The sequence below is a fragment of the Pristis pectinata genome, chromosome 1 (assembly GCF_009764475.1).
Source record: "Pristis pectinata isolate sPriPec2 chromosome 1, sPriPec2.1.pri, whole genome shotgun sequence".
In the NCBI taxonomy this organism is placed as follows: Eukaryota; Metazoa; Chordata; class Chondrichthyes; order Rhinopristiformes; family Pristidae; genus Pristis; species Pristis pectinata.
In genome coordinates, this window is record NC_067405.1 from 138201503 (window position 1) to 138224387 (window position 22885).

The 22885-nt window shown below is 42.1% G+C and overlaps 3 protein-coding genes across 3 annotated transcripts in view; 2 read left to right on the plus strand and 1 right to left on the minus strand.

The window, feature by feature from the left end:
* The window catches only part of aldh6a1 (aldehyde dehydrogenase 6 family, member A1), a 97288-nt gene that overhangs the window by 53328 nt on the left and 21075 nt on the right, over positions 1-22885 (plus strand). The window lies entirely within an intron of this gene.
* LOC127567495 (basal body-orientation factor 1-like) overlaps positions 1-22885 on the minus strand; it is a 110942-nt gene that overhangs the window by 29392 nt on the left and 58665 nt on the right. The gene's annotated exons all lie outside the window — the stretch shown is intronic.
* The window catches only part of entpd5a (ectonucleoside triphosphate diphosphohydrolase 5a), a 112837-nt gene continuing 96572 nt past the window's right edge, over positions 6621-22885 (plus strand). The window contains 1 exon segment of the mRNA XM_052010522.1: positions 6621-6726. The gene's annotated coding sequence lies outside the window, so the exon portion shown is untranslated.

A 22885-nucleotide genomic window follows, 5' to 3' on the forward strand; every position in this document is an offset into this window, starting at 1 on the left:
CAGAAATCTGAAATAAAAACAAAAATTTCTGGAAATGCTCAGAGCCTTTGGAAAGAGTAATAGATTTAAGGTGTTCGGGAAATTAAATGAAATCTTTATCAAATGAATTAAAAAACAAACTGCTGGAGGAGCTCAGCAGGTCGAACAGCATCTATGGAGGCAAAGGGATTGTTGATGTTTTGGGCCGAGACCCTGCATCAGGGTCAGTGTTTATTCTGAAGTTATGCTCTTTACAAATCCCATAAATGCAACAGGAGAAACTGCAGGCACTTACCAGTTTCTTATTCTCATCAACTGCTTGTTGCTTTTGGTCTATTATCTGCTGTTGAAGTTGGCTGATCTGTAAAACACAAACTCCTTTGATTACATTGACAAAAACCAGCTTTTTTTTAAGATCAATGCCAAGTTACAGTCACCTTTCAATTTTTTTCCCATCCTGACACAAGCCCTGCATAGCATGACACAGAAGACTCTATGTTAATTCTCCAGCATACAGTATTTCACTATTTACCATCATGATGACAAATTAATTAAAATAAAAAGGACTATCTGCAAACACTGGAAAAGGAGCAGGCCACTCAGCCCATCAATCCTGATCTGTCATTCCATCACATCAAAGCTGAACCACATGTCAAATTCATTTACCCATCTTTGGCCCATATCCTTTGAAGTACTCACTGACAAAAATCTTCCAGTCCTGAAAGATTTAATTAGAACATGAGAAATAGGAGGAGGAGTAAGTCATCTGGCCCGTTGAGCCTGCTCTGCCATTCAATAAGATCATGGCTGATCTGGCCGTGGACTCAGATCCACCTACCTGCCTTTTCCCCATAACCCTTAATTCCCCGACTATGCAAAAATCTACCTAACTGTGTCTTAAATATATTTAACAAGGTAGCCTCTACTGCTTCCCTGGGCAGAGAATTCCATAGATTCACTACTCTCTGGGAAAATTAGTTCCTCCTCATCTCCATCCTAAATCTACTCCCCTAAATATTGAGTCTATGTCCCCTAGTTCTAGTCTCACCTACCAGTGGAAACAACTTTCCTGCATCCATCTTATCTATCCCTTTCATAATTTTACATTTCTATAAGATCCCCTCTCATTCTTCTGAATTCCAGTGAGTATAGTCCCAGGTGACTCAATCTCTCCTCATAGGCTAACCCCATCATCTCCGGAATCAACCTGGTGAACCTCCTCTGCACCGCTTCCAAAGCCAGTGTATCCTTCCTCAAGTAAGGAGACCAGAACTGCACACAGTACTCCAGATGCGGCCTCACCACTACCCTGTACAGTTGCAGCATAGCCTCCCTGCTCTTAAATTCAACCCCTCCAGCAACGAAGGCCAACATTCTATTTGCCTTCTTGATAACTTGTTGCACCTGCAAACCAACCTTTTACGATTCATGCACAAGCACTCCCTAGTCCCTCTGCACAACAGCATACTGCAATCTTTCACCATTTAAATGATAATCTGATCTATTTTTCCTTCCAAAGTGGATGACCTCACATTTACCAACATTGTACTCCATCTACCAGACCCTTGCCTATCTATATCTCTCTGCAGACTCTCCACATCCTCTGCACAATTTACTTTTCCACTCAATTTAGTATCATTAACAAACTTAGATACGCTACACTCTGTCCCCTTTTCCAAATCTTATACATTAAAAGGCAGGTAGGTGGATCTGAGTCCATGGCCAGATCAGCCAACCAGAGAAACACCCACTTATCCCAACTCTCTGCCTTCCATTGGTTAACCAATACTCTATCCATGCTAATACATTACCCTCAGCTCCATGCATCCTTATCTCATAGATGTCTTTTATGCAGCACCTTATCGAACGGCTTCTGGAAATCCAAGTATACAACATCCACCTGTTCCCTTCTATCCACTGCGCTCATTATATCCTCAAAGAACTCCAGTAAGTTTGTCAAACAGGACCTGCCCTTCCTGAATTCATGCTGTGTCTGCCTGATGGAACCACTTCTATCCAGATGTCTCGCTATTTCTTCCTTAATGACAGCTTCAAGCATTTTCCTGACTACAGATGTTAAGCTAACTGGCCTATAGTTACCTGCCTTTTGCCTATGTCCTTTTTTAAACAGTGGCGTGACATTCACTGTCTTCCAATCTGCTGTGACCTGCCCAGAGTCCAGAGAATTTTGGTAAATTATCACAAACGCCTCTTCTGTAACTTCCACCATTTCTTTCAGTACCCTGGGATGCATCCCATCAGGACCAGGGGACTTGTCTATCTTTAGGCCCACCAGTTTGCTCATTACTATCTCTTTAGTGACAGCAATTGTATCCAGGTCCTCACCTCCCATCGCATACAAAACATCTTTCTGAAGACCAACGTGAAGACCAACACAAAATAGACATTCAAGGCCTCAGCCATTTCCACATTACCCAATATCAATTCCCCCTTCTCATCTTCCAAGGGACCTATGTTCACTTTAGACATCCTTTTCTGCTCTATATAATTATAAAGTCTTTCACTATCTGTTTTTTATATTTTGTGCTAGTTTACTTTCATAATCTATCTTCCCTTTCGTTATTGCATGCTTAGTGGTTCTTTGTTGCTTTTAGTTTTCCCAATCTTCCACTGCTCTCGGCGACTTTGTATGCATGAGCTTTCAGCTTGATGCCTTCTTTTATTTCCTTAGTTATCCAAGGCTGGCTCTCCCCACCCTTAATGTCCTTGCTTTCAACTGGAATATACTTTTGTTGAGCAACATGAAAAATCCCCTTGAAAGTCTTTCACTGTTCCTCAACTGTCCCACCATATAGCCTGAGTTTCCAGTCTACGCTAGCCAACTCCTCCCTCATCCTGTTGTAGTCTCCCTTGTTTAACCTTGTTTAAACCCTTGTTTAGGCATAATGCACTGGTTTTAGATTGAACTTACATGCATCAAATATTTCTTAGTTTATTGCCTGTGCCACTGTAATGTTATTATTCAGTGGCCCATAGACAACTCCCACCAGTGATTTTTTTCCCTTTAGTGTTCCAAATCTCTACCCAGATGAACTCAACATTCTGCTCCTTGGATCTTATATCATCTTTCACTATCTCTGATTTCATCCTTAATTAAGAGCACTCCCCCACCTCCCTTACCTTCCTGCCTATCCTTCCGTATTACCTGATACCCTTGGATAGTTAATTCTCATCTTCACCCTGCAACCACATTTCTGTAATGGCCACTAAATCATACCCCTTTGTATTGATCCATGCCACAAGTTCACTGACCTTGTTTCGAATACTATGGGCATTCAGATAAAGTGCCCTTACGCTCATTGAACCTTTAGAATCTAGCAACCTTTGTGTCCTTTGCGTTTGACTTTTCTGTACTGCACTATTTTCTCTTTTCTGACTTTTGCTCTGGTCTCTGCTTTGCTTAGAGGGTCCTTCTGCATGGATTCCCATCCCCCTGCCATATTCACAGGATCCCCCAGGATCCAAAACTATTTGACAAGAAAGTTCTGAATTTCTATTTCTGTGCAAGAAAGTAAATCCTGACTTTGCTTTTGAATAGTCTAGATCTGATTTTAAGATTACAGCCCCACCATAGAGAAAAATAGTTTCTCCACTTCTATCCTGTCATATCCTATAATATTATGAACATCTGAATAATTTCTCATCCTTCTGCAGTCTAGGGAACACAAGCTGGGTTTATGCAGCCAGAACTCACAACTTAACCCTATAAGTCCCAGAACTATTCTACTAAAGCTCCACTGTGCTCTTTCAAAGCCAATATCCTTCCTTTCTTGCCAAGAAATGAACAAAGTACTCAAAATGGGTCTGACCAAGGTTCTATCCTACTTTCGCAGAGCATACTTTCTTTTGTACTCCACCATGTGTAAACACCAATGGTTTTAGCCCTAACATTTGTCTTTAATTATACAGATTTACTACTGAGTAAGATGGAAAATGACTGTTTTCTTTATTGTCAATTGTCAGATACAAGATACCAGACATACTCAGAACTCTACTCAGTGTCCTAAAAAAGTATCCATGAAAGGGAAATGCTAACGTAGCAACACTATATCCATCCCCATGTTAGCCCCTCATGAGATAAAGCCCAACAGGTCATTAGCTTTTTACAATTCTTTTATACTGACTGATCTACCAGATTTTAATGAATTTTGTACTGACTCCAATTTCTCTTTAACTCCAGTTCATCTCATCCAAAATTAATAATCTCACACTGGCCATAACTGAACTCCACTAAATATGCTTTCAAATGCATTTGCTTCACAACATAGTACTGAGTTCTCTTTAGCTATTCCCGTGTGAATTTTCCACTGGAAATTCTGTTCTGGTAATTCGATAAACATAAGCTTTCTGATTACTGCCAACATTATACACACCATTTTGTCATGCAAGTTTGTCATATTAAGAGTGCTTTTGATTTTTAATATAGAACCATGGCACTAGGTTGAGGAAACAACTTTAAGGAAAACGGGATTTCACTGTAAACATTAAAACAGTTGCTGGTGAAGCATCTGATGCTCCAGTAAGTTGGTCATAGAATATTGATATTCAAGTCTCCACGTTCAGTTCCCCATGCAACAGACCCCTGATCTGGCTAAAACCATCAGTGATAAGCACCAGGCAAAGGCTTGGCACATTCCCAGAGGAAGAATGTTGATCATTCTACATGCTCTCTCCGTGTCGAATCAAAAAGTAGCCAAAGTAGACCCTTACAGCTGGAAAATGGTTGTCAAGGACCTTGCTGATGGAGAGATTTATATATCAAATACATTTTAAATTCTCAGGAAAACATTTAAGATTCTTTTTACCTTTGTCTCTTTCTCCAAGTCCTGTTTCTTTAAATATGAGATCACTTCCACAGCATCCCTCTCTACCTGAAACCGATCGTTTACTAAAGTTTCATTGGCTCTTGCAAGCATTCGTGCCGTGTTCCGATACTCCACTCGTGATCTCTCAGTAACATTCAGTCTGGATTCCCACAAAGCGGCATTTGCCATTGCCTTTTCCGCATCCGATTCCGTGGAAACTTTCGGCTCAGACTTTTCACCTTTTTTCCCTTTTCTAAACAGATAAACAGATATTTCTGAGAAAAAAAACTTCTTTTAAAAGCTAATTATTTGTTGAGTAATTCCCTATGTCCAAAACCCTAGATTCTTTCTGCATCGGACTGAAAGAAAATCACTCACCACATCAATTAAAGCTTCACAATTCCCAGCAAATAGGGAGCGCACAATGCATCCAAGTTCAAGTGGCAAGACTGGAGCACTGCGCCATAAATAAAGACACGAGGGCTCTTACTTGCCAGTTTCCTCCCTTCAGGCTGTCTTTGGCTGACAACTACGATGTTTAGGTGCAGGGTCGGGTGCTGGTAGGCGATTTCAATCTTCTCCAACTTTTCCTTTTTGCTTCTTGACTAAATTTGGAGAATGCACTTGGGTTCTAACACAACCTCCTCTGTGTGCTCACAGGTAACTTAAAGTGTGGGCATTCTTCCAAAGAACCCGATCTTCCTTTTATTCTATGTTGCTTGCCATGTTTCCATACAGATTTAGTAATAATTGCAAATGCACCTATAATAGCCTTTCCTCTGTATAAAGATTACAGTATAACTTTTATTGCCAGAATTACTCTGACAAGGAGCCATATCCCAAATATCTACCACCTCTTTCCAGATGCTGAACAGCATGCCACTCATACCCAGCACTTTGTTTCGGTATTTGATAGCCGTTCTATTCACTTACACCTCGTTTCTGCCTCTACTGTCCTGCAAAACCCTCCCTGACAACGGCTTTGCTTCATTTTGACTGCAGGTTAAAATAAAAGCAGGACAGGAGCGGCTAGACTCAACACTGCAAACACAAATTAGTAAAATAAACAAAAGCAGAGTTACCCTTTTGCTTTCTTCGGCATGGCGAAGTGCAAGTTAAATTCAGAGTTGTTTTGCTGGGAGTTAATTCTGCCTCCAGTCCCTTACACCGGGGCCGGCAGCGGTTACCCAGGAAACGGGCTACACAATGTTTGGGTGATGTAGAATGCCCACATCTGTGACGTAATACGCAGAACTTCTCAAGTACAACTTAGAAGTTCTGCGTATTGCATTTATAATAAATATTTAATCTGCTTGCTGACTTACGCTGCAATTGTAATTTTTTATGCTGAATTTTCCAAATATGATCTTTTTTTTGCTGACGGAAATAGTGGAAGGAAGAACAAATTGCTGTTTAAATGTGGTCTAAATTAGTTTATTATTGTCACATGTACCAAGGTACAGTGAAAAACTTTGTCATCCATACAGATCATTTCATTACAACAGTGCATTGAGGTAGTACAAGGGAAAACAATATCAGAATGCGGAATAAAGTTTTACAGTTACAGAGAAAGTGCAGTTTCTTAATAACATATTGCTTTATAACGATTGTTTTTTTTCTGTTCCTGGGTGTTCATTTTATGCAATTATTCATTGAGGATTAAATAAATGTGTAACTTAAGTGGAAAAAAAAGTTCATTCACTGGCAGCAGTCGGGACCGTTGCTATAGAAACGTGGCTCTCTCTCTCTCTCTCTCTCTCTTCCCCCCCCAACGACGGCCGATGGGCGGGTCAAGTGGAGTGACGTCAACGCGATTCGGGCGTGGTTACGCAAGCCGGGCGCACCTCGTACGCTGAGCACGCACGGCACGGCACGGCACGGCGGAGCCGGCATCGGCATCGGAGCGGCGGTTCGGCGGGAGGTGAGTGGCCGTCGCTGCCGTCGGCTTGTCCCCGGCGCGGGTTTGTGCCGTCCTCCGGGGTGTTTAGGGCGCTGGTAGGCGACGTTGGTGAGATCTGTTGCTGGAGGTTGGAACCGGCTGAAGTTTCCGCCTGTCTCTCCTCAGAGCCACAAGTGTCAGCCCTCGCCAGTCTGCCCCAGAGGCAGTGCTCAACTTTTGCAATGGGATCTGAGCTGACCAGGCTGCCTGTGCCCAGCTGAGGGTTTCACTTTACCTTGTCGCTTTCCCCTTTAATGACATTATTTATTTTAGAAGTTCTGCCTTGCTGTGTTGTGCATCTTCTTTCCTGGTTATATTCCACTGCTGAGATTGCATCTCCCCTCGCCCTTCTCCTGACAGCCCTTATTGATTATTTATTGATAGAGGCGGTAAGCATTATCGACACTCACGAAGAGGTGACGTTAACTGTTTCTCTTTCCACAAATGCTGCCTGACCTGTTGGGTTTTTCCAGCGTTTTTTGTTTTTATTTAATGATGACGTTTTAAAATTGTCAACCAAAGGAGGCAAGAAAAGCAAAGTTTTGGAAACTCACTGAAATTAAGTATTTTTTTTTGTTTATCTCACTACAAACTTATAAAAAGGGAATTTATCTGTACGATCGGTATGCAAGACAAGTTTTTCACTGTACCTCCGTACCAGTGACAGTAATGAATTCAATAGTGGGCAGAGAAATTGGATTAAGTGGACAATCAATTGGGGGTGGGGGGAAGGACCTATGAGAAGACATTCATTCAGGTGGGTCGTTTATTGTATGATATGAACAATACTTTGCTTCTTTTTCCCTGCCTGAAGAGACATTGCAGTAGCTTTTAGATAGGTTGTGATCCTCCCACACTTATGTGTACAATTTTTAAACTTGACTATATTGCAGTTTTCTTTAATTATTTGACAGATATCCCTGTTATTCATCTACAAAGAGCGTTGTCAAGTGTTTCACATAATTTAAGGGTGATGACTTGTACTGGTGGCTCCCTAGTTATTTGCTGGGTAGTCCTCTACAATCAGTTGATCAGTTAGTTGGCTGTCGGAGTACAGCCTGAGCCTGTGCTATTTTGATGTTCTTCATTACTTCAGTTAAGATCAGTTGATAAACAATAGAAGGAATCCTGACTGATCCCACCTCTACTCTCAACAAGTCTGGACTAAATTCAGGTAACCCAGTACAAAGCATGAATCAAATCTGGGATCTTTGTGAAATGTGTGGATCAGTATCATATCGCAAAACATTTATGCACTGAGGTATTAGTTAATCTCTGATACATCTCTGTGCTTATATTACTCATTCATAACAATATTTATTTTCTTTTAAACTTGTGGAATGAGAAGTAAAGCTCTTCCTTTCCCCCCCTCCATTGCCTGTGAGAGTGACCAACATATGGCTTTCACTCATCTAACGGTATCAAAAAATAGGAAAGTATGCATCTTATTCTGTAGCCATGTTCCATTATCATAGAGTTGTACAACATGGAAACAGGCCATTTGGCCCAACTCATCCATGCTGACCAAGGTGTCTACCTGAGCTAGTCGCATTTGCCTGCACTTGGCCCATATCCTTCTAAATCTTTCCTATGCTTGTATCTGTCTAAATGTCTTTTAAACATTTAATTGTATCCACTTCTACAGCTTCCTGTGGCAGCTCATTCCATTTGCCCACCAGCTTCTGTGTGGAAGAAGTTGCCCCTCTGGTCCCTTTTAAATTTTCCCAAGGGGGATTAAATGGATTGGAGAGAGGCAATACATGTGACCCTTTCAGAAGAACACAAGAAAATCAAAGTAGGATTAGGCCACCTGACCCCTTTAAGCCTATCCTGTCATTCAATATGTAATGGCTGGTATTTATATGTTTAAGGACCTAGCTGCTGCCTCTCATATTTCTCATATTACCTCATTTAAATTTGCTTTGATAGTAACCTGTGCATCACCTCTTTTTATTTATTTATGAGAGAATTCCTCGTAGAGGCTTATGAAATTATGAGGGCCGTAGATAAGTGGATGGTCACAGTCTTTTGCCCAGCGTAGGGGTGTCTAAAACTAGAGGGCATAGGTTTAAGGTGAGAGGGGAAAGATTTAAAGGGGACATGAAGGGCAAGATTTTCATACAGAGGTGATGGGCATGCGGAACAAGCTGCCAGGGGAAGTGGTAGAGGGGGGTACAATTACAATGTTTAAAGACATTTGGATGGGCACATGGATAGGAAAGATTTAGAGGGATATGGGCCAAACTTAGGCAAATGGGACTACCTCAGGTAGGCACCCTGGTCGGCATGGATGAGTTGGGCCGGAATGGCCTGTTTTCTGTCCTGTATCATTGTGCAACCAGTGAACATCATACAATGTTCAGCATCATTCACAATTCCTGAGGTAATGAAGCAATCCATGAGCAAATGCAGCAAGACCTGAACAATATTCAGACCTGGGCTTATAGGAGGCAAGTAATGTGCTTTACAATTAATGAAGTGGTTTTTTAAATGTTGTCACTCTTAGGGAGGGAATCTGGGAGATAATTTGTAGGTACAATGCTCCAGAAATGGGAATGTGATGATGACCAGTCAGTCATTTGATGGCAATATCAATTTGAGGATTAAAACGTTGGGCAGGACACCAAGGAGAAGTCCTTGCATTTCCAAATAGAACCAAGTGATCTTTACATTAGGCTACAAGCAGATTGGATTCTGACAAAGGATGCCACCTCCAACAGTGCTTCCTCGACACTACACGGATAAGCCACAAAGTTTGCTTTGAGGTTGCTGAATTTCTCTCTAACTGAGGCAAGAATGCTAGTCACTGAACATCTTACCATGCTTACTCAGATTTTTGGGACAAGAAGGAGCCCTGGTTTTGGCTTAATCTTTTCATCAATGTAACTGAACTCTGGGCCAAAGAACCCCAGTAGATGTGAATTAAATAATTGTGCGGTTTTTCTAGTCCCCTTCTTTTCGTCTTTGTCTCGTGATCTTGTTGTGGTAATGCTCCTAAAAGCTGGCAGCTCTCTGGTATTTCAATCAAATGTCTGTTCTTTATGTAGCAAGGGATAAGAGAAGGCTCTTTGAGAAAAGCACAACCAATCGCGAATCAATGCTTGCTCAATGCGTACATTCCAGCAGACTCTAGCTTGTAAATCACAAGTGCTGATCAACTTCTGCTAATAGTAGTTTGTTGCAGTTTCAGTGGGAAATATTTTCTTGTGAATTGCAGACCTAAACTGCACTCTTAGGTCCTCAGTTGCATGACATCAGAGGCTCAGGGTCATTCCCATAGACTGACCAGAGGTGCTCCACAAGGCAATCCACAGGAGTGACCCTATTCTTCTGGTTACCTGCCATTTTAATTCACCATCCATCTTCCACTCTGATCTCTCTGTCTGTGGTCTCCTGCACCGTCACAACGAGGCCCAACGTAAGCTCGAAGAACAACACCTCGGTTTCATCTGAGCGCATTACACCCTGCAGGACTCAATATTGAATCCTCCAACTCACATAACTTGCTCTTGAATCAGAACTGGGTGGTAGTGTAGTGGTTAGCGTAAGACTATTACAGCGCAGTGACCCAGTTTCAATTCTGGCCACCGTCTGTAAGGAGTTTGTGCGTTCTCCCTGTGTCTGCGTATTGGTAGGTAAGTTATGGCATGCTATGTTGGTGCCGGAAGCATGGCAACACTTGCGGGCTGCTCCCAGAACACTCTAAACAAAAGATGCATTTCGCTGTATGTTTCGATATACATGTAAACTAATAAAGATTTGTGCTTGCCTTTCCTCTCTCTTTCCTTATCTTTCATTTGCATATTCTAGCTTGTACATCCCAATAGGCCAGAACATACAACATCACCCAGACTTCACAACATTAGCAAAACGTTACACAGACCAAAGAGGCTTGACTGTTCTTGTAATGGCTGAGTCATTTTACCCTATTACAGATACTGTCTTTGACCCACCCATTCCCTCCCCACCTCTGCTGTTTAGACGACTTGTTTTCTCTCCTCAGTTCAGATGAAGGACCTTCGACCTAATTCGTGCTTCTCTTTCCACAGAAGCTGCCCAACCTGCTGAGCTTTTCCAGAATTTTCTGTTTTTTAAGTTTTTGAATGTTTCAGAATGTATATGATCACTTTGCACTAAAATGGACTTTTTTTGTTCTAATTGTGTCCTTTCTTTTAAAAATTGTGTTTAATTTATGTTTTTCTTGTGAATGCTGCTGATATGATGCTACGTGCCTCTGATACTGCTGCAAATAAGTTTTTCATTGCACCTGTGCATTACATGTACTTGTGAATATGACAATGAACTTGACTTAGATATTTAAAAATTGTTCAACTTCAGGATGGTTTTGACAGAAGGCAAAGCTCTGCCCCCAGCTTACCTTTGGTCAGGGGTTCTAAGGAGTGTTTGGGGGGACTGGATCTCTGCATTACCCTGACCAAGGCCATATTGCCATTCACAGCTTACTCCTTGATTCATGGGTGTGGTGGGCCAGCAAGATCGGTCCTCCCATTTAACCCAGACATGCAGAGAGGGTAGCAATGATCCCGGGCAATGGACTGGTCCAACAAGTCTCATGTCTTCATTGCAATTAACTGATTATTGCCGCTTTGAGTAATAATCTGGATTTATATAGATAAACTCTAGTGCAGTGTGGTGAAATGTGTTTTATAGTTATTTGCAAAGAAAAATAAGTTCTTCCTGTCCTTGAAAACTTCTACAAATTGAAATGTAGAGGAATAAAGTATTCTGATTTAGAAGGGATGAATCTTCAGAACTTTATTTTTGAGGAGGGGAGAACCTAGTGAGTCTCTGTGGGTTGATAAGATTAAAATCTATCTATTGTTGGCACTGGTTACTCAATAACATACTTGTTACAACACAGAAGGAGGCCACTCTCCCCATTGAATCCATGCTAGCTCAGAGGGGAGCAATCCCGACAGTCATGTTGCCTTTGTCTAATTTCCCCTGCAGCCCTGCAACTTATTCTCTATTACATGACCACCAACTTTCCCTTTTTGATTCTTTTGCCACTTGCCTACACCAGTGGGTGATTACAGTGGCCAATTAATCTTCCAGAGACACAAGAGACTGAACCTGGAGCAACAGTCTGCTGGAGGAACTCAGTGAGTCGGGCATCATCTGTATGGGGGGTGGGGGGGAAGGAATTGCCAAAGTTTTGGGTCAAAACCCCGCTTCAGACCTTCCAGCACATCTTTGGAATGTGGAAGGAAATCTGAGGACCCAGAGAAAACTCTCACAGACAGCATCTGAGGTCAAGATCGAACCCAGCCCCCTGGAGCTGTGAGGCAACAGCACTACCTGTTGCATCACTGTTTCTTCACTCTGACCTTCGCAATGTGCTTGGTTTGTCTAAAGTTAAGCTGAAAACTTTTTAGACCGTTATTAAAGTTAAAACCAAATGTGATAGAGTACTACAATATATCTGTAATTGTGTTTAAAACATTTGGAGTTACCACTTTGAAAACAGCGGGGCCATGGGTCATAAACAGACTAAACAGTGCCATATGTAACATTTAGTTTTCCAGTCATTGGGTACAGATATCCTGGTGTCACGGTTCTGAACATGCTAAAGTTTGTAAGCTTCTAGATCAATATGATTTTATAAACTTGCAAACGAAATAGTGTTACTTGTGTAATGGCATCCCTGAGGTCAACTCCTGGTTTATTTAGTAATGCTTGTAAATTCAAATAATGGAGAATGGATTATTTGTGAGTATGGTGCCGTGTTAGCATCTTGAACCGTCAGGTTCTTGAACCGACCTGCACAACCCTAATCCTTCCTCAGCAATGGAACACTATGGACACCTCTTGCACAACCATGGACATCTCTGAATGTATGCTCTTTTGCACTAGTGTCTTGTTTTGTACAGTTTTTCTCTCTTCACTATCTTGTATAATTTATGGATAATTAATGTTTGTGTGTTGTCTGTACCATGTGCCTGTGATGCTGCTGCAAGTTTTTATTGTCCCTGTACCTCACCATACTGGTGCACAAGACAATAAACTTGACTTGACCTGATCTTTCCAGTAACCCAAACTCCCAAGTTGATCTCAGAAGGCAGAATGTTACCCAGAGTCAAGACCAACTCTGCTGCAAATAGAGAGAAATAATGAATGTTTTTGTGTAGATGCATTAATAATGGAACATGGAACATAGAACAGTACAGCACGATACAGGCCCTTTGGCCCACAATGTTGTGCCGACCTTTAAACCTCACCTAAGACTATGTAACCCCTTCCTTCCCACATATCCCTTTATTTTAAATTCCTCCTTATGCTTATCTAGTAATCTCTTAAATTTGACCAATGTACCTGCCTCCACCACCGCCCCAGGCAGCGCATTCCATGCCCCAACCACTCTCTGGGTAAAAAACCTTCCTCTGATATCTCCCTTGAACTTCCCACCCATTACTTTAAAGCCATGCCCTCTTGTGTTGAGCATTGGTGCCCTGGGAAAGAGGCGCTGGCTGTCCACTCTATCTGTTCCTCTTAATAATATTTTGTACACCTCTATCATGTCTCCTCTCATCCTCCTTCTCTCCAAAGAGTAAAGCCTTAGTCTCTCCTCATAATGCATACTCTCTAAACCAGGCAGCATCCTAGTAAATCTCCTCTGCACCCTTTCCAACGCTTCCACATCTTTCCTATAATGAGGCGACCAGAACTGGACTTAGAGTACTAAGTGTGGTCTAACCAGAGTTTTAAAGAGCTGCATCATTACCTCATGGCTCAAACTCGATCCCTCGATTTATGAAAGCTAACACCCCATAAGCTTTCTTAACTACCCTATCCACCTGTGAGGTAAATAATGTGTACTTTTGTCTTCAGTGTGGGCATCAGCATGGCAAAGCAGCATGTACTGCCCATCCCCAATTGCCCTGAACAGAGTGGCTTGTTGGGTCACTTCAGAGGACATTTAAAAGTCAACCTTTTTGCTGTGGGTCTCTAGATGGATGTTGGATGAATCAGGTTCTGCACCCGAAGGACACAAGGGCATTAGTAAAATAGATGCTTCTAGAACAATCTGGTAGCTTCATGTAATTGTTAAAATTCCAGGTTAATATGGAGATTATTAACCAAACCTAAATTCCACAGCTGTTGGGATTTGAACTCTGGTCTTGGGCTTACTGGAAAAGTTTTGAAGCATCACTTTCACCACACTGAGTCAGCACTTTTATGAAAGTGGGTGTCTGGTTGTCTGCTCTTCATTCCTCTGTTACTAGCTAATGTGCTAATCCCTCAGCTATCTTTTTGTTTTTTTTCAAGTTTATTACAATCTGTTTGGGGTCATTTGAATTATAGAAGCAGGCCATTTGACCCATATGCTCTGTGTCAGCTCCTTGCAAAGCAGCCTCATCAGGTTATCAGGAGTTATGAGGAGCGGCTGGATAGGCTGGGACTTTTTCCCCTGGAGCTTGGAAGGAGTGAAGTGATCATGAGGGGTGTCGATAAGGTGGATGGTCACAGTCATTTCCCAAGGTATGGGAGTCTAAAACTCTAGTATAGATTTTTTTTAGATTTGAGGCAGAGATTTGAGGTGAGAGGGTAAAGATTCAAAAGGACCTGAGGGACATGGAGGGTGATGAGCATATGGAACGAGGTGTCAGAGGAAGCTGTAGAGGAAAGTAGAATTACAATGTTTAAAAGATATTGACAGTTACATGGATAGAAAAGGTTTAGAGGGATGTGGGCCAAACGCAGGGTTATGGGGCTAGCTCGGCTAGACATCTTGGGTTGGGCTGAAGGGCCTGTTTCAATGCTGTAAAGTCCTAGCTCCGCCCCACCCCCCACCTTTCCCCTTAGCCCTGCCAATTATTCTCCTTTAGGTGCCTATCCAGTTCGCTTTTGAATGTATTGACTGCTTCTGTTTCCACTATCAAATCACTCCTGTCCACCCTGCAGCAAACTAACACTCAGAATCCTTGGGGATAACTGGGTACCTTGGATTTTACTCCAAGGCTGCTTCTGTATAGAGTATTTTTGTTGTTAGAAGGTTGCGAAGCATAAGAACAAATAACCTTGTAATCTTTAACGATTGGGATTTGAGCTAGGCAAACAAATTTTGCAACTTGAACAAGCTTAAGTTATGCTGCTCACTAAGATAGCATTGAATTGTAATCAATGTTTATCCTAAGGATGAGATTTTAGTGCTCAATCTAATTCTTAGTTTGAATTAGTCTGGCATTCCAGTTACTCTCTCTTTAAGGAGAGAGTAAAAAAGTTTTTCTATTTTAAAGTGGAAGTTTTGTCATTGTTAATATCATTTGAAAGCGGAGGATTTACATGTAGCTGAAACTCGAGTAGAGCTAGGCAGAATTCTAAACCAAGCTGGATTATTGAATACTGTCACTATACTTAGCATTCTCGTAAGATGTAATTTTTGGAGAAGACCATGTCTGGGGAGCTGCTGATTATTGGTCTAGCTTCCATTCTGCCCACTTTATGCAAAGTATCGGAGGAGGTAGAATGTTTTGTTTGCGAGAGGGCTTGCCAACAAATGTTTTGCTAATATTGTTCTTGCAGATTTATAAAGTCAGATTAAATTCCAGAAGTAATCTCCACCTCCAATGCCACTGTTTACTCCTCCGTAAAAAGATGGAATCCTCAAGGAAGCTCTTGGTTCTGGTGTTCCTTGTGTTCTTGGCTTGCATTTCATCGTCAGAAATAGATATTATCACCCTCAATATGGAATTGGAAATCAGGACATATTGCCTTCAAGATTAAAGCTCTGGAAACGTATCCAACGTGTTTTATGGAATCATATTTGATGCTGGAAGCACGGGGACCACGCATTCACATCTACACTTTTGGTCAGAAGAGTCCTGGTGAGTACAATTAATGTATTCAGTGAAGACACTAGCTTATTTGATTTGGTCTTCTATGATTTTATTTGCTACAGTTGAATCTGCTTGTGTTTACAGCTGGTAACTGCACATTTCTGTTGTTACCCAACAAACAACAAATTAACAACTCTTGTTGTTTGTTTGTTATGTGTATTAATGGCTTGGAAGAGGATGTAGATGTCATGGTTAGTAAGTTTGCAAATGATACCAAAATTGGTGGTATAGTGGACAGTGAAGAAGGTTTTTCTAAGGTTACAATAGGATATAGAACAGCTGGGAAGGTGGGCAAAGGACTAGCGGATGGAATTTAACCAGGGCAAGTACAAAGTGAATGGATTTTGAGAATTCGAATCAGAAACAGGGCACACACGGTGAATGGCAGAGCCCTAGGGAGTGTTGTTGAACAGATACACCTTGCGGTACAAGCACATTGTTCCCTGAAAGTGCCAACGTAGGTACTCAAGGTGGTGAAGAATGCATATAGCATGCTTGGCTTCATCAGCTGAGGCAGTGAGTGGAAGAGTTTGGGTTAATGTTAAAGTTGTACAAAAGATTGGCTGGGCCACACTTGAAGTAGTGTGTGCAGTTCTGGCTGCTGCACTGCAGGAAGGATGTGATTTGAGCTAGAGAGGGTGCTGAAAAGATCCACAAGGATGTTGCCTGGATTGGATGACCTAAGTTATAAGGAGAGGTTGGGTAGGTTAGGTCTGTCTTCCCTGAAGCAAAGGAGACTGAGAGATGACATGATAGATGTCTATAAAATTAATGAGGTGCATAGATAGGGTAGATAGCCAGAGTCTGTTTCCCATGGCTGCGGTGTCTAAAACTAGAGGGTGCAGATGTAAGACGAGAGGAAGAGCTCTAAGGGGAATCTGAGGGGTAAAATTTTCACACACAGAGTAGTTGGTGTCTGGAATGAGCTGCCAGGGGAGGTGGTGGAGGCAGGAACAGTAACAACATTTAAGAGGCATCCAGACGGGTACATGAATGGCAGGGCAGAGGGGGATATGGAATTAATGCAGGTGAGTGGGATTGGTTGAGATGGGCACGACAGCCAGCGTAGATGCAGTGGCCAAAGGGCCAGTTTCTGTGCTGTCTCCATTATTAAATTATATTTTATAAGTAGGACAGGGCAGGCAGTGGTGCAGTAATTACAACTTGTGTGCCCACATTTAATTTAGTGACTAAACCTAAAAGAAAGTTGCTAATATATTTTTACTGCACGTTGCCCCATTTCAAGATTAATTCATCACACGTGAAACTGTCTGAGTGATGTAATAAGATGTAAAAGCAACTCTTCTTGTTGGATATCCAAATTAAGACTTTCTACAAAATTCACTATGTTGTGCAAATTAGTAATAGATGTATTTTCCTTTAAACAGAACCCCCTCAATTGTTCAGTGAAATCTTTGAATCAGTAAAACCTGGTCTGTCAGCTTATGTAGATGACCCTGAACAGGTGGGTACTGCATTTCTTCACAGGGAACTAATTATTTAGTTGTCTTTCAAGTTATACCCGTACACATTTGCATGTTTATAGTATACAGGCAGTCCCCAGGTTACGACTGTTCATTACCCAAGCTGTTTGTAAGTCAGAAATGAAAAAAAACCTTGTGGGAGAGGATCACAGAACAGCTGTGACCGGACATCGAACAGGCACGGGGAAAGCGACTGCCAGCCGGCTTCACTGACTCGGTGACTGAGCGAGTCTGCTCGGTGCTCCCAGGTCTCCTTGGCTCGACCCAGCCCCTGATTATTGCCGCTCGGGAGAGAATGCATAGGGAAATGCCCTGTTCCCACCCGGGAGAAGATGCCACCAGCCCGCAGCAGCTCCATCCATCCCGCCAGTCTCCGAACGCTTCTTCTTAATGTACGGGTGTTTATAAGTCAGGTTCATAACCAGGGGGAGGGGTGGGGCAAACCTGTAATTGAAATAACAGTAATGTAGATATGTTTCAAATATGATTCTTCAGAATGCTTAATGACTTGATTGGAACATCTGAATTCTTTAACTTGCAAGAAAGGCAGACCTTTTTACACCTGCTGTAGTAACTATGGTTAAAGGCTAATGCTGTGTATTTTAAATGCTGCGCCAAGAGGAAGAGTTCCAAGTGATGTCAGTGTACTAGGGCATGTTTGCTCCTGTTCCCTTTTACTTTGCCTTGTTTTTTTCTGAGGGGAAGGTGGGCTTCAGGTGGGCAGGAGGAGGAAGAGAATCCTTCAGCCTCATTTGATACTTGATATCCGATATGTCGGCAGAATTGCGCAAGCCAGCCCACAATTAGGATTTGGCCTGTTGCTTCAGTGGCCGTACATGTAGGTCTAACTTGAGCACCAGTAACCCCTCTGGTGTTTCTATCATCATCTTGTAGATGACTGCATTTTAACAAATTACAAACAACTTTGAGATACAAAAGGCATTGTGCAGAGGCGAACAGTGGTATCGTTATTGGCAGCAGTGTGTTGCCACAGGGCTTTATTTGTTATGCGACAGCCTGAATCAATTTCTTTGCCTTGGATACTAACTCTGGCACTCAAGTGGCTTGTGTGGAACAGACAGAAAAAGGAATGTTGTTTAAAGCAATCTCATGTGTTTTAGGGTGCAGAGACTGTGCGTGGACTGCTGGATGTGGCAAAGCAGACAATACCTTCAACACACTGGTATACCACCCCAGTGGTACTGAAAGCCACAGCAGGACTACGACTGCTTCCCAAGCAGAAAGCACAAGCTTTGCTATTGGAGGTATGATCTTGTGACATATCAGTGATGTTGCAGAACTGACACAATATTTAACTTGTGATTACATTTGAGGGGGGAGAGGGAGGGCTTGGGTCAACTGGTATCCAGGGTCACTCTGCTTGGTATTCATAGTTTGCAGGCTAGATGGGTGGTTTGCAGTTTTTCCATAATAAGGTGTGGTGGGGGCAGGGAGAGGTGCAGGGAGGATGGGCGTTGTTTGAATGTGACATCCAAATGCCTTTAGATCTAGTGTAGGATGAAAAACTTAGCATATGATGCAAAATTGACCACGTGATTGACAGTGAGAAGGAAAGCTTCAGACTGGTCTTAATTGGACAGAAAAATGGCAATTAAGGCAAGTGCTAGTGGTGGAGGGTGTTATCCTGATCAGAGTTCTGTGATCAGCGGTGTTTCACGAGGGTCGGTGTTGGGACCTCTTGTAATAATGAATTGGGCGAGCAATATAGGTGGTCTGATTAGTAAGTTTGCAGGCGAGACAGAAATTTGTAGAATTGTGGAGTGAGGAAGGTTTCAAAGGATACAGCAGGATATAGATCAGCTGGAAATTTGGGCAGAGGATTGGCAGATGGAGTTTAATCTGGACAAGGGTGAGGTGGTGCATTTTTGGAGGTCAAATGCAAGAGGAAAATAGCATGACTTTTAGGAGGATTGATGTACAAGGGGATCTTGGGGTCCAAGTCCGTGGCAACAGGTGGGTGGTGAAGAAGGGATATGGCATGCTTGTCTTCATTGGTCAGGGCATTAAATATAAAAGTTGGCAAGTCATGTTGCAGCTGTAAAAAAACTTTGGTTAGGCCACATTTGGAGTATTTTGTGCAGTTCTGGTTACCACATTACAGGAAGGATGTAAAGGGTGCTGAGAGGCTCACCAGGGCATTGCCTGGATTAGAGCACATGAGCTAAAAGGCGAGGTTGGATGAACTTGCATTGTTTTCTCTGGAGCATCAGAGGTTGAGGGGCTACATGATAAAGAGTATATAAAATTATGAAGGGGCATTGACAGGGTAGATGCTCCTTTTTCCTCCTACATCCATGTGCAGGATGGTAGGTGAGTGGTAGAAGTGGTGGGGGGGAAGAGAGTTGATGAAAATGTGGAGAGAATAAAATGGAATTAGTGTAAATGAGCACTTGGCATGGACTCAATGGGCTGAAGGGCCTGTTTCCATGCTGTATGTCTCTGTGCAGCAGAGAGCAATTGGGGTTGGGGAAATAAATCCCTTGCCAGCAATATCCAAATACTGAAAAATGAATGAATAGAAAATTGGAATTTAATCCAGTGAAGTGTGGTGAATTTGGGGAGGTATAGCAAGTTAATGGCAGGGTACTAAGTAGCATGGAAGAACAGAAGGACCCTGGAGTGTATGAACAGATATCCTTAAGGTAGCAAGACTGATTAATGTGGCGGTTAAAAAGGTATATGGAATGTTTCATTTATTAGCTGAGGCATGGGATATGTGCTGTGCTGCTTAGACATTACGTGAGCTGGGTTATTTTCTTTGGAACAGAAGCAGTTGAAGAGAGACATAGATTTAAAGTAATTGGTAGAAGAATTAAAGCGGAGATAAGAAAAACATATTCACTCAGAGAATGGTGGTGGTGTGGAACTAACTGCTTGGAGGGCTGGTAGAGGCAGAAACACTAAAACGTGTTTAAACAGTACTGGTGTGCCCATGAAGAGCCATAACCTGGAGGTTTCTGACCAAACAGTTGAAGGTAGGATTAAGCTGGAGAGCTCTTTTTCAACCGGCTCAACTATGATATGTAAAATAACCTCGGAGTCCTGCAGTTGTACATCACAGAAACAAGCCCTTTGGCCCACCACACCTGTGCCAACCTCTTCGCCCATCTACAATAATCCCTTGTCCACAATGGTGTGTATCCTTCTATGCCTTCCCTATTTAAGAGCCTGTGTAAATGCCTCTCGTAGCGATTGTATCCGACTCCACCATCAGCAGCGGTTCCAGATACCAATCACTCTTCGTAATTTAAAAAAAAATTTCCCCTGAAATCTCCTTTAAAACTCCTTCCTCTCACCTTAAACCTATGCCCTCTTGGTTTTTGATATTCCACCATGGGGGATCATTTTGGGGGGCGATGGGGGTGAGATAGATTTGAGATTAGAACCTTAGAAGTGAAATGAGATGAAGAAGCAGTTATGTAATATCTAAATGTTCTGATGTGTTTTCTCAATCTAGATCCAGGAACTTTTTGAGGATTCCCCTTTTCTAGTACCAGATGACTGTGTTAGTATCATGAATGGTACATACGAAGGTTGGTACCAAAATTCATAACTTTTTGTTTTCTGCAGCTGAAACTTGTATCCATACTGGGGGTTAATGATGAAGAATAGGCTACTTTCTGCTGAATCATTTGAAGCTGAAAGAGTTCTTTGTGATTCCATGAGCCTGTACAAGTTCAGTGAAGGGTGCAATAGCAATGCTGCCTAATGATAATAATCTTTAGACCTTACTGTTGTTTAAATTACTTATGATATATTAGGCTTTGCTTCTGCAATAGACATGAAACCATTCCTTTTAAATGGCTTGTTGGTAAAATGTTGATTCTGCTTAAATGAAGCCCTTTGCATTGTTAGTGGAATTGTATCAAGAGGATCATTGGTTCCCTATACGTACACTTGTAGCATTTGGGTGAGCACAGAAAACATTTTTCTTTCCTGTCCTGCTCTACCATAACAGTCTTGAGGTGAGATATAATTTCTTGCTTTGTTTTGGTTATTGCAGGCTGAGATGTTCTTTGATGTTGCCTTGCTGTTGCTGTGTGGGTGGCCTTTTTGCTCTCCATCCTCTTTTCCTGCAGACATTTTCCTTCACCAGGTTCCTGGAACACTTTAGTTGTCTCCTGATACAACGTAAGATTTGTTAGATCCCTACTGCCAGTTCTTATGTAGTCTCTTCTTGTCACTTCCAGTCCTGGGCACATCATCTCAGTTTCCTTTCATGTTGTGATGTTAATGTCCAGCTCTGGTGCTGGTTGGATAATTGTTCGTATAAAGTTCTCCTTGGTGCTGAGAAGAATTGATTGATAATAATTGATTTATGAACTGCTTGCTTTGTGCGTCTGACCTCTTGTTCTCTAATCATTTGTCTGTCTTTGGTGCTGGGGAAGGTCCAGGAATTTAAAACAAAACCTTACCCCATGTTTTTTGGCTTCAAGTAAGGATTGTGAAGAGGAAGCAATGGAAAGGAAAGCTGAAGGAGAAAAATGAAATAATAGGCAGTGAATGATAGATGATCGTTCAAAAACTCCTCTGGTTCCACATCCAGGTTTATACCCACCTCTCCTGAGTCCTCCATTAACTGTGTTGTCAGAACATTTGTCTGAACTGTAGGCTTGGATAAGCTGAAATTTCCTCCCTTTTGGGGGAGTCGAAGAAAGTGTCTTAGATCCTCAACATAATTTCTATTCTCTGGCCACTGATTGCCTTCCTGCCACAAACTGAACCAGATTGTTCACAGCTTTGTGTTCTATATGCATCTGAGCTGAGCTTTTAACCCCAAAAGCTCCCCATCATAAAAACTGCCTGCTTCTAGCTGTGTAATATCTGAGATATCACTGTTATCTCTGTGCTGGCTTTGCCTGTCTGCCCTTGAACCTCTCACCCATACTATATTTACTTCTTGACTCAACTGTTACACTGTTTCCTTGGTTCCCTCGTATCCTCCATTATCTACAGATTAAAGTTGATCCAATTCTTTCCACCAACACCCCTGTGCTAGCTGTCTGTCATGTGATAGCTGCTGATCCAGCAACATCTCATTTCCTGTAAAATTCTCAACCCATTACCTCAATCTTCCATAGCACAACCTCCTCCAGCCATGAAACCTCAAGAATCATGTGCACCATTCATCATCCTAAACAGTCATCCCCTCCAACACCAGCATACCACAGCTGCAATAGTTACCATCCACAAAATGTACTGCAGCTGCTGACCAAGGCCACTGCAACAGCATCTTCCAAACCCACCACCTCTACCACAGGAAGGAAAAGGGCAGCTGGTGCAGAAGAAAATCAGCACCTGCAGGTTCACTTCTAGGTTGCACACAACTTACAGATTTGGAAATAAGCCATTATCTCACTGCGGCTAAATCTTAAACTCCTGCCCAACTTCACTATAGCCCTTGATCAGAACCACTGCAGGGTTCAGAAGATGAGTATTATTGCCAGTTAGGTGGTTGAAGGCGTGGTACAAAGGCTAGAACAAAAAGGAAGAGATGCAGGGAAGACCCTAATTAGAAGATATTTTAATAATCATTATTACTTTATGGGACGTGGTTATCAGTGGCAACATGAGCATTATTGGTGATGGAGAGGCTCAACTTGCCACTGATAACCACGTCCCATAAAAGTAATGATTATTAAAATATCTTCTAATTAGGGTCTTCCCTGCATCTCTTCCTTTTTGTTCTAGCCTTTGTACCACGCCTTCAACCACCTAACTGGCAATAATACTCATCTTCTTGAACCCTGCAGTGGTTCTGATCAAGGGCTATAGTGA